We start from the raw sequence: 12,616 nt of genomic DNA on the forward strand, positions 1-12,616 counted from the left end.
TATAATTTCCTCTTTAACTGAAAATTATTTAATGGTATATATGTTTAGATTTTGAACATTTTTCTTTAATAGCTTTTCTTATGTTACTGATGTCTATTGTCATTACATATGGTCAGAGAACACAGTCCACATGATCCTGGTTCTTTGAAATAATTTGTGAGACCTTTTGCTGCTTTGTATAATACATGGTAGATTTGAATGAATTTTCTATATGTGCTCAAAAATATGTGGGTTTTGTTGGAATAGAGAATACTTGATATACTTTGCATTCCTACAGTTTATTCAATACACATATTTTCATGTTTTCTATATCTTTGATAATTTTCTTCCTATACTTTTGACTGGTATGCTGTGCTATGTTGATGCTGCATTGTTAGGTGCATACATGATCATGATTTATTTTAATTTTTTCTTAAATCATAATTGTGTACATTAATGCGCTTATAGGGTACAATGTGCTGATTTGATATACAATGTGGAAAGCTTACATAAAACTTGTTAACATAACCATCACCTCACTTACTTGTTGTAGTAAGACATTTACACTCTACTCTTTTTTTAAGTATTTTTTTTTATTAAATCATAGCTGTGTACATTAATGCAATCATGGGGTACAACGTGCTAGTTTTACACACAATCTGAAATGCTTTCATCAAACTGGTCAACATAGCCTTCATGGCACTTTCTTAGTTATTGTGTTAAGACATTTATATTCTACACCTAGTAAATTTCACATGTACCCTTGTAAGATGCACTGTAGGAAAAATATGGAGTGCTTCACAAATTTGCATGTCATCCTTGCATAGGGGCCATGCTAATCTTCTCTGTATTGTTCCAATTTTAGTATATGTGCTGCCAAAGTGAGCACTACACTCTACTTTTAATAGTTTTTAAATGTACCATTGTATTATGCACATTAGATGAGGTCCCACCAAATACCCTCCCTCCTCTCAGCCGCTCCCTCCCATCTCCCACCACTTCCCTCCTTCTTATGTTTTATCATTCATATGACTGTGTAGGTGATCATATATTGATTTCATAACAGCATTAAGTACACTGGATACTTTTTCTTCCATTCTTGAGATACTTTAGTAAGAATATGTTCCAGCTCCATCAGCATAAACATAAAAGATGTAAAGTCTTCATCTTTTTATGGCTGCATAGTATTCCATGGTATACATATACCACAATTTGTTAATCCATTCATAGGTTGATGGGCACTTGGGCTGTTTCCATGACTTGGCTTCCAGGTATTGCTCCATTTCCTCCACATTTTCATATTTCTAAGAATAGAGTTTTTTGTAGTAACCATTGAGGATTTTTTGAATTTCTGAGGTGTCTGTTGTTATTTCTCCTTTATTGTTTCTGATTGACAATATTAGAGATTTTACTTTTCTGTTTCTGGTTAAGTTAGCCAAAAGTTTATCAATTTTGTTAATCTTTTCCAATTTTTTGTTTTGTTGATCTTCTGAATGATTCTTTTGTTTTCAATGTCATTTAATTCTGCTCTAATTTTGGTCATTTCTTTTCTTCTGCTGGATTAGGGGTTGGAATGTTCTTCCTTTTCCAGTTGCTTGAGATGGCCCATTAAGTTTTTGGCATGCTCTTTTTCTGTTTCCTTGATAAAGGCTTCCAATGCTATACATTTCCCTCTTAGGACTGCCTTTGCAGTATCCCTCAGGTAATTTGTGTCTTCATTGTCATTTTGTTCTAAAAATATGGTGATTTCCTTCTTAATCTCATCTTTGACCCAGCTATCATTCAGCATAATGTTGTTTAGTTTCCATGGCTTAGTTTGAGTACGAAGACTTCTGTTGTTGTTGAGTTCAACTTTTATTATTCCATCATGGTCAAGAAGATATAAGGAATAATTTCTCTTTTTTTTTGCAGTTTTTAGCCGGGGCTGGGTTTGACCCTGCCACCTCTGGCCAGCACCCTACTCTTTTGAGCCACAGGCACCACCCAATTTCTATTCTTTTAAATTTGCTGAGGTTAGACTTGTATCCTAAGATATGATCTATTTTGGAGGATAATCCATAGGCTGATGAGAAGGTATATTCAGTATTTTTAGGATGAAATGTTCTATAGATGTCTGTTAAGTCCATTCATTCTAGGGTCAAGTTTAAGTCCATTATTTCTTTGTTTACTTTCTTCCTGGAAAATCTAGCCACAACTGCCAAAGGAGTGTTAAAATCTCCAACTATTATAGTGCTAGAAGATATCAAATTGTTCATATCTGTTAGGGTTTGCTTTATAAATTGAGGAGCATTGTGGCTGGGTGCATACATATTAAATATCAAAATCTGTTCATGTTAAGTGTTTCCCTTGACAAATATGTAGTGACTATCCTTGTCTTTCCTTATCTTTGTTGGTTTAAAACCTATTGTATCTTCAAATAGAATTGCAACCCCTGCTTTTTTCTGATTTCCATTTGCTTGTATTATAGATGTCCATCCTTTCACCCTGAGTCCTTTTTTATCCTTTCAGGTAAGATGAGACTCTTGTATTTAACAGATGTCTGGCCTGAGTTTTTATACCCAGTCAGCCAACTTTGTGCCTCTGAGAGGACAAGCCATTCATATTAATTGAGAGGCTTGATAGGCATGGTAATGTTTTAGGTGTCATGTTATTCAATGGTCCAGTGGATATATTTTTAATCCTTTCACCATTGTGGGTATTAGGTTTTGTTCAATAATTTCTGGGTGAGTTTAGTTTGGTGGTAGATCAATGTGCTGTTCATTATGGAAAATGGGTCTGAGAATATCCTGGAGAGCTGGGTTAGTTATGGCAAATTTCCTCAACATGTGTATGTCCATGAAGTATTTGATGTCTCCATCACAAATTAAACTCAGTTTAAGTGGATACAGGATGCTGGGCTGAAAGTTGTTTTGTTTTAAAAGAGTGAAGGTTGATGACCATCCCCTTCTGGCTTGAAAAGTTTCAGCTGATAGATCTGCAGTCATTCTAATATTTCTCCCTTTGTAGTAAATGCTTTTCTAATGTCTGGTTGCTTGCAGAATTTTCTCATTCATATTAACTTTGGCAAAGTTAATTACAATGTGTCTAGGAGATACTTTATTTGGATTGAGTCTTGTTGGAGTTCTGAAACTGTCTACTGTCTGAATTTCTGTATCTCTTGCCATGCTTGGGAAATTCTCCTCCCTATCTTGGAGTAGAGCATCTGTGCCTTTAGGACCATTGTCGTCTTCTTCATTCCTATAAGATGAATGTTTGCTCTTTTGGAGTGGTCCCACAACTCTCTCAGGGAATGATAAGTCTTTGCTCTCCACTTCTCTGCCTCTTTGAGCATTTGGGAGCATTCAAAAGCTTGGTTTTCAACTTCAGAGATCCTTTCTCTGCCTGCTCAACTCTATTACTGAGTTATTCTACTGTATTATGAAGCTCCTCGAATAATCTTCTCATTTCCTTGAGCTCTGCTATTTCTTTTCTCATTATGTCCATATCCTTGGTGATTTTGTCTTAAATTCATTGATTTCTTGAAACAACTTTTGAACTACTCTCTGTATTTCTATTTCCAACTTTTCCTCCATTCTATTCATCTCTTTTGTCATCCATATTCTGAGTTCTATTTTCTGACATTTCAGCCATTGTCTATGAATGGCATCTTCTGTTTTATCTCCTTTGTCATTCCTTGGGGGTTTTGATCTACTCTGATTATTCATGTTGCCAGAGTTCTTCCACTGGTTCCTCCCCATGAGTATTTTCTGCAATTTGACTATGAAAAGTGGCAGGGTGAGATTGGATTGGGGTCAGGAAGTAGAGCTAATCTGCCCTTAACAAGTGAGCTGGGGCTTGTAACTGTGGGTTTTCCCCTACAGCCTTACAAAGGTCCCTTTCAAAGTTGTAGTTGAAGACTCTGAAGATCTGCTTAGTAATAGAGCTCAAGCTGGCTCAGTCCTGAATTCAGCTACCTCTACCCAATCCTAAGGAGTCAAGGTAGTAGGCTGGAATCTCATCTGGGGAGAGATACAAGCAACTGTGGTGCCCTGTCCCCCCGCCCCCCAGTGACAGCTGGTGAAGGAGATTCAGTCCCACTTCAAAACCTTGGAAGGACTCTGGGTGGACAGCCCAGGTATAGAGTTCTAAACAGATTGACCCCAACAGTACAATCACTGCTCAGTAAGGAGAGTTCAAAGGGCCTCCAATGCAACCAACTCCTGGTGCCAAAAAGGTTGGGGGCCACTGACCTAAACTTTCAGGCCCTGATGGTTTAAATTTAAGATACAGATAATCCTCATCTTATATAAGTTATTCCAAAACAACTTTAACACATTTTATGAGACTAGTTTCCTAAGATATAGGAACTCTGTTTGAAGCCCCAACCATGCACTTCCCCTTCCTCTCCCTGTCTCTGCTTGGGCTGAATCAGAGTAACACCAGGAACCTTATGAGAATCCTGGGTCTCTCTCTCTCTCACTTCTTGGCTAATCTGACTTCAAGCCTCCTATACCTCAATTCTCTGTACATGATCAGGACAACAGACTTCTGGGGCCTTTAGACAGGCAACAGTATCTAAGTAGAATATAATACTATAATAAAATTGTTTCCTTATACTTGTGGTTTTGTTTTGATTGTTTTTAATGGTTCCTTTATACTTATGGTAAAAGACTTTAGTTTTCCACATATAGCAGTGTTAGAATGTGTGATATGGGCTCGGTGCCTGTGGCTCAAGCGGCTAAGGCGCCAGCCACATACAACTAAGGTGGCGGGTTCGAATCCAGCCCGGGCTCACCAAACAACAATGACAGCTGCAACCAAAAAATAGCCAGGCGTTGTGGCGGGCACCTGTGGTCCCAGCTACTTGGGAGGCTGAGGCAGGAGACTCGCTTGAGCCCAGGAGTTGGAGGTTGCTGTAAGCTGTGAAGCCACAGCACTCTACCCAAGGGAGATAGCTTGAGGCTCTGTCTCAAAAAAAAAAAAAGAATGTGTGATATGAATGATACAGTTATGTAATACTAAAGAGTTACAGGGTATACAGCAATGATTTGAAGCTGTCAGAGGCCTGAATGAGTTTAAGAACAGTGTATGAAATCAGGCAGGAAAAAACCTTTAGAAAGTTCAACTGAGGACAAGACCCAGCAAACGTGGTTGTCGGTGAGTGTCTCTTGACCCAGGGTCCCTACTCACCAGCTTTCCACACCCCACCTATCCCTCCAGGTGCTGCCAAGCTCTCTGGGTATTGTCCCCAAATCCCCCAGCATAGAAGCTGATGAGCTTTGTCTCTTAAAAGGCATAAGTCCTTGGAGATATCTCAGGAGTCAACTGTCATATCAGCTTGTTTCTTTCCCCCATTTAGGTTTAAAATTAAAATTTAGGCTCACAGGTTGCAAGGTGATATGGACAAATGGCAAACTCACCTCTGTTTCAGATGTTAAAATGTCTATGTTCATCAGCAGTGATGTGAAATTGTTCACAAAGTAGTTCCGAAAAATTCCCAGTCCAGTAGGAGACATTCTGTTACCATATTACCATATTTTTCAGTTCAAAAAAAGTTCCAAAAAATTCCTATCCCAGTAGGAGACATTTTATTGCCATATTACCATATCATTCTGTTCAAATAGTTGCTTTTTAGGTTGGATTTTTATCTCACATTTATATTTTACTCTAAAGAATACTTCTGAATTTCCAACCTTCTGAGAACTTTTGGGTAGAGTTTTATTTATTGACTATGAGCACTATCAGGAACATGCAATGTGATATTATTCCTTTGAGCTATACTGAGATTTGCTTTATGTACCAAAAATGGATTTAATTTTTGTAAGAAGTGTTCACATTCTTAACATTAATGTGTCTTGAACATTTGTGACATAGAAAGATGTTAGATAATAAATATGATTTAGAATCTTCACATCTTACTGGTGTTTTTTGATTATCACATGAACTCTGGAGAGAGGAGTGTGCAGCCTCCCACTGTGCTCTGTGCTGGATCCTTCCTGAGGTGCTGTCACCACTCACTTTCTGTTTTGCAGCCAAGACTGACCATGCGAACCCTTGGGAGTTCCCAAAGGAACAAAAGGCCCAGAAGCCAGAACAGGAGAGCTGAGCTGAGGAGGATGAAAAATCAAAAGGTCAGCAAACATCCCAGAAATGACCTGTCCTCAGGACAGCAGCTGGTCCGGCTTGGGTGGGGAAGGGTGTGCCTCACAAAGGATGGGGTCACAGGGTGTCCACTGTGATGCCAGTGGACAGCACCAGGCAGGCAGGGAGTATAAAGCATCTGGTTGCTGGAGCAGCAACCATAAAGGACAGAGTTTCAAAGGGTCACAGAGCTCTGTGGCCCTCAAATATCCTGCCCTACCCACCTGGTGGACTCTTAATCTGATTTGCCGCTTTACTGCTCATACCCTACCTATACCTGATCCCTCCTCCCACTCCTTGGAGAACTTCACTTGACCCCAATACTTTCCCAGAAAACCCCTTCCCCTCCTCTTTGCAGAGGCCAAATATCCCTCTTTCTCCGCACCTTCCTCTCTCCTTCCCCCTCCCCAGTTTCTACTCTCCCCTCATTCCCAACCTCCTCAGTTCCCCTCTGCACACCTTGACCCAGCTGCCCTCTTTTCTGGGGACCTGAGCAAGCCCTGAGAGAAGCAAGATGGCTATTAAGGAGCTGTTTTCCTGGCTCATTTTAATCAATGCTTTGTGTTACCTGAACACAAATGTAAGTAAACAATGGACATAGAATGGCACCTTTCTTTCCATTGGGCTGTTTCACACTGTGGTTTATAGAACAGCATTTATCTGGCTGTATGATGGGAGTTTGTCCTCTCTGCAGACCAAGGACCTCATGGGGGAGTGTCTTTTTTTATTGTTAGGGATTCATTGAGGGTACAAAGAACCACATTACATTGATTGCATTTGTCAGATAAAGACCTTCTTATAATTGTGTCTCACCCCCCAAAGGTGTGCCACACACTGTGATCCCCTGCCCCCTCCCTCCTTCCCTCTCTCTACTCTCCCCATCCCCCAACCCCCCACAGTGTACTAGGTCATTAATTGTCTTCATATCAGAATTGAGTACATAGGATTCTTATTTCTCCATTCTTGTGGTGCTTTACTAAGAATAATGTGTTCCACATCCATCCAGGTTAATACAAAAGATGTAAAGTCTCCATCTTTTTTAGCAGCTGAATAGTATTCCATGGTATACATATACCACAGCTTGTTAATCCATTCCTGGGTTGGTGGACATTTAGGTTGTTTCCACATTTTGGCAATTGTAAATTGAGCTGCAATAAACAGTTTACTACAAATGTTCTTGTGGTAAAAGGATTTTTTTTCTTCTGGGTAGATACCCAGCAATTAGATTTAGGATCAAATGGGAGGTCTAGTTTGAGTTCTTTAAGGGTTCTCCACACTTCTTTCCAAAAAGGTTGTATTAGTTTGCAGTCCCACCAGCAGTGTAAAGTGTTCCTTTCTCTCCATATCCAAGCCAGCATCTGCACTTTTGAGATTTTGTGATGTGGGCCATTCTCACTGCGGTTAAATAGTGTCTCAGGGTGGTTTTGATTTGCATTTCTCTAATAATTAGGGACAATGAGCATTTTTCCATATGTTTGTTACCCATTCATCTGTCTTCTTTAGAGAAGGTTCTATTCATATCTCTTGCCCAGTGATCTAAGGAATTGTTGACTCTTTTTATGTTGATTAATTTGAGTTCCCTATAGATTCGAGTTATCAAGCTTTTGTCCGATTCAAAATATACCAATATCCTTTCCCATTGTGTAGGTTGTCTATTTGCTTTGGTTGTTGTCTCCTTAGCTGTATAGAAGCTTTTCAGTTTAATTAAGTCCCATTTGTTTACTTTTGTTGTTACAATTGCCACAGGAGTCTTCCTCATAAAGTCTTTCCCCAGGCCAATAGCTACAAGTGTTTTTCTCACACTTTCTTTGAGGATTTTTATTGTTTTGTGTCTTAAAGGATTTAGGTCTTTTGGATTCCATCTTGAATCAATTTTTTGTGAGTGGAGAAAGGTGTAGGTCCAGTTTCATTCTTTTACATATGAATACACTGTCCTCCCAGCATCATTTATTGAATAGGTATTCTTCCCCTCCAGTGTGGTATCTTGAGCAGCCCGGCTTCTCTGCCCACAGCTGTGCACATCAAGGTGGGCTGGTCCACACACAGGAAAAGTTAATAGCATGGAACATGATGGTAGTGACCATATACTGTCAAAAAAGTAAGATTGGTGAAATAGTAAAAGCCACTGAATTGTGGGATCTATTGGTGGGACTTGTATGGTATCTGACGACATCTTCACACATTGTTTTAATAAACATGAGGCACTCTTTTTAAATAGGCTTCATGGACATTTAATTGGCTCCTGAGAGTCCTGTGTGAGATTCTCCCAAACTCCTGGAAGTTTCAGTGCTGTTCCACCTGTACTGGTTTCCCTACAAGTCAATCATTCATACTTGGAAGCTTGGCAGCCCTGGGATCTGTGGTTGGTACTGGTCTGTTGAAAGTGAAATGTCACTAGTGCTTTGTGTTCTGTGGCTCACTGACTTTTAGCAACTTGTCATCATTCTTTCCTTGTGCTCTTGTCAGCTGCCCCTAAGGGCTCTGTGTGCATACAATTTTCTGGGACCTCTGAGAAGCCCAACAGATATGAAATGAATGGCTGCAGCCTGCTGGGATGTTTCCAAGGTTGATGTCACTACCAGTGACATTGTCAGGCCATGAAGGAGTTACTGTCCTTTCTTTTGTAAAATGTGTCATGTGCAGAATGTTGATTAACCCACAGCAGAAAGGGCCTTTCCAGTCTTTAGAATTGCCCAAATATGGGGAAATGATAGTTTTTGACTGTGAAAATTTTCACAGTCCTATTACAAAACCACACTCCTATCCGTGGTATCAGAAAAGAAGGGGAGAGAGAGAAAGAGAGAGAAAGAGAAGACCCTGTAGAGATGAGAATATTTGTTAGGTGGGCATGAACCATATTGGTAGAGCAGGATCTAGAAAGTCCAGTGATGGGGAACCCTCATCTCATGGAGGCAGAATCATCCCCCACGAATACCTCCAAGTTGAGAAGAATCTACTCTGCTTCTTTTGACTCTGCTAAGAAGAACATGCCTGAATAATCTCCACTGGAGTTTTCACCCCTTTACCTGGCTAAATTTTCATAGATCAGTTAAGCTCTCTTCCTCTGCCTCCCCTTCAAGCACTTGGATGAATTATTGTGTCTTGCATTTTCCACCCATGCTTATGGCCCTAGATGGTGAGAACCTCAGGTTTTACTATTGGATCTAACCAGGAGGAGTCTGGTACTTACTTCTGTGTCCAGACAGTCATCGTATGCAGCCCAAGTGCCCATGTTGGAGATGTTTTACCAGTTGATGCCACGATGGCCTTTGTCTTCTCTCATCCAAAGGCCATCTGTTTGCTTTGTTTATAGTGCCCTTAGCTGTGCAGAAGCTTTTTAGCTTGATCAAATCCCCCAAATTTTTGCTGTTGCTGCAAAGGCCAGGGAGGTCTTCCTCAAAAAATATCTTCCCATACCATGGAATACTATTCAGGAATTTAAAAAGATGGAGATTTTACATCTTTTATGTTTACCTGTATGGAGTTGGAACACATTCTTCTTTTTTTTTTGAGACAGAGCCTCAAGCTGTCCCCCTGAGTACACAGCAACCTCCAACTCCTGGGCTCAAGCGAGTCTCCTGCCTCAGCCTCCCAAGTAGCTGGGACTACAGGCGCCTGCCACAACGCCCGGCCATTTTTTGGTTGCAGCCGTCATTGTTGTTTGGTGGTCTGGGCTGGGGATTCGAACCCACCACCTTAGGTGTATGTGGCTGGCGCCTTAGCCGGTTGAGCTATAGGCGCCAAGCCAAGAACACATTCTTCTTAGTAAAGCATCTCAAGAATGGAAAAAAAAGGTATCCAATGTACTCAATGTTATTACGAAACAAATACATAACATGCACTCACATGAATGATAAAACACAAATATAGTCTAGCAAGGGGGAGGGTTTAGGAGGGAAAGGGGAGTGGAAGGGGGAAGGGCGATTGGTGGGAGGAGGGAGGACATTTGGTGAGATCTTACCTAATGCACATAATGCAAGGGTATATTTCAAAGTAAGAATAAATTTTAAATGTCACAAAAAATAAGTGAGGTGTTGACTATGTTAATCAGTTTGATTTAAGCATTCCACATGGTATATCAAATCATCACATTGTACTCCATAAATGCATACAGTTATGATTTTAATTAAAAATTAATATAAATAGGTGGCCCTGTGCTTCTGTGCATCTGATCCCCATCTTCGCCCACTGTGCTGAGAGCTGCTGCTGCCTGTCGGACAGTGGCTGCTCAGAGTCAGCGCCTGCTTCCCAGCAGCTCTCCCTGTGCGGCCCTCAGCTGTGAGGCTGAGCATGAACAGGTTCCAGAGCTCAGAGGCTCCTTCCTAGAGAGGTGGTATTAGCAGAAAACAGGCTTGGCATGCGGATTGGTGTGAATTACATTTTGAATCTATTTTCTGCCCAAATGTTTATAAATCTAGATTTACAAATCAATCTGTTTGCCTTTTGTTGTGGGGTCCATACACTCCAGAAGCTTTGTCTTCCTTTACGTATTGATTTTCAAGATTGCTGCTGATTGTTTTCAGTTCCAGGCTGTGAAATATGAAGGCGACTCTTTTCATTTGTTTTTAGTGTTAACAAACTTCTATGGTCACAGCTTTAATCACGATGACATCATCACTCTATTGTGCAAATCTGTATCTACTTCAGCAACCTGCCCCTAACTGCACTGGTTGAGAATTACAGTGAATATTGAATTATGTGTGAAACTTTAATTTTGTTAGAAATGGGCTAAACAGAATGCTTTACTTAATTCTGTTGAAATGATAACCCGTAAGTTTTTATGATATCAGCTGCTCATCTCCCTCGGCAATTTCTAAATGTTTAACCTATTATTTTCATTTATATGATTAATATATGTTCCTTATTTTTGCCATTCTTCTATACAGTTTTGGATTATTTTTCAATATTTTCCAAAGAAATTTATCCAGGCAGTTCATGAATATTTTAAAGAAGACCTCGTCTTCTCATCCACTGTAAGTTTATATTTTTCTTTCTCACTTTTAAACGGTCCTATTCATTTAGGAAAATTCTGTTAACTTCCAAAATATATTGGCAATGTTTTCTGTCTGGGAAACATAAACTAACAGTTTGTGTATCAGTTGTCTTTCCTACAGCGTAAGAGTGGCAAAGTTATGTACAGGAAATAGCATCTTTGTAAAAGGTTACAATTTGTTGATTTTACAGTATGGATACCGCTATTAAACCATCACACCATTCAGACTGGAGATAGTGAATACACCCACCACTCTCAGAGGTTCCCTCCTGCTTCTTTTTCATCCATCTGCCCTTACCTCTTTTCAGCCTCCCATTCTCCCCTCAGATGCTGAGCTACATCTCATGTCTCTGCGTCTTACAGGATGGGTTGTACTGTATTGTTGTTCTGGATTTTCTAAGTCAGTAGAACGATTTTGACATTCATACACACTTTTGGATTTCCATAGCTTATTCCTTTTCACTGCTGAGCAGAATTCCCTCATATACATCTACAGCATGTTGTACCTCGAACTAGGGAAGAGATATGAGGCTTATATTTCTCATTTGGAGTTTACCCTAAACACAAAAACACAGAAAGTAGCACCTCTGCAAGATTCCCTCCTGTATCCTCGCATTTTGCAACTTCATGATGAGCTGACTGGGGAAAAATACAATTGGCATTGTGCGTAAAATTGTCCAAACGTAACAGTGATTCGTTAGCATTTTACTAAATGTGATTCAACATACATCTGTCCATCCTTCCACCTCTCCATTCATTCATCATACCATCTTATTTTAGATGTATTTTCAATTGAATCACAGACATGTATCTACCTACTTCCTGCTAAATCATTTATCATGACTGCTGCTAACTAGAGTTCAATATTTCTTAATTGATTTCTCTTTCAAAAATAAAGTCTACAAATCTTAAGTGTAACTCACGAATCTGGGACAGTACATGTACCAGCAGAACCCAACCCCCTTTTAAGATCTACAATATGTCAGCCCAGAAAGTCACCTCTCCCTCTTCCCAGCCAATCCCTATTCTCATCCTAGGTTACTTTTGCTTAGTTTACAGTCTCCCATGTATAGGTGGACACCACATCTTCTGTTCTGCCTTATTCTGACCAGCAGAGTGTTTCTGACATCATTCACATGTCGCAGGGATCAGAGATTCATTCCTTTTGGTTCCTGACCAATCACGTACTGAGGCAAACCTGATGAATGACTCTCTGTGTTTATGTCACTCTCTTGAAAGATTCACTTAGAAATAAGAAGTCGAATATTTAAGAGTATCCTCTAAATCCAGAGGAATCTCTAGGATAGTCCTCAGAAACAGTCTGAACTTACTCAGTGGAAGTGTATTTGTTCATTCACGTAAGAGTCTAATATAATTAACATCAAGGATCTTAGAAAATCCCACACCTTTTTCATTATGTCCACCTTGGTTTTATTAAACACTCAAATATATTTATTTCTGAATAAAGTCATCCCTTTATTATAGTTTCACTTACCATGAAATGCTAAGGATCCACCTAATCTG

General features: G+C 39.8%; 1 non-coding gene across 1 annotated transcript; it reads right to left on the minus strand.

The window, feature by feature from the left end:
- Nucleotides 1–761: 761 nt before the first annotated feature.
- LOC111725611 lies at nt 762–868 on the minus strand. The gene has a single exon (XR_002773638.1). It is a non-coding gene; the product is annotated as a U6 spliceosomal RNA (small nuclear RNA).
- Between the last annotated feature and the right edge of the window lie 11,748 nt (nt 869–12,616).

This window comes from Otolemur garnettii, unplaced genomic scaffold, assembly GCF_000181295.1.
Source record: "Otolemur garnettii isolate 467f Iridium unplaced genomic scaffold, OtoGar3 scaffold00044, whole genome shotgun sequence".
NCBI classification, from domain to species: Eukaryota; Metazoa; Chordata; class Mammalia; order Primates; family Galagidae; genus Otolemur; species Otolemur garnettii.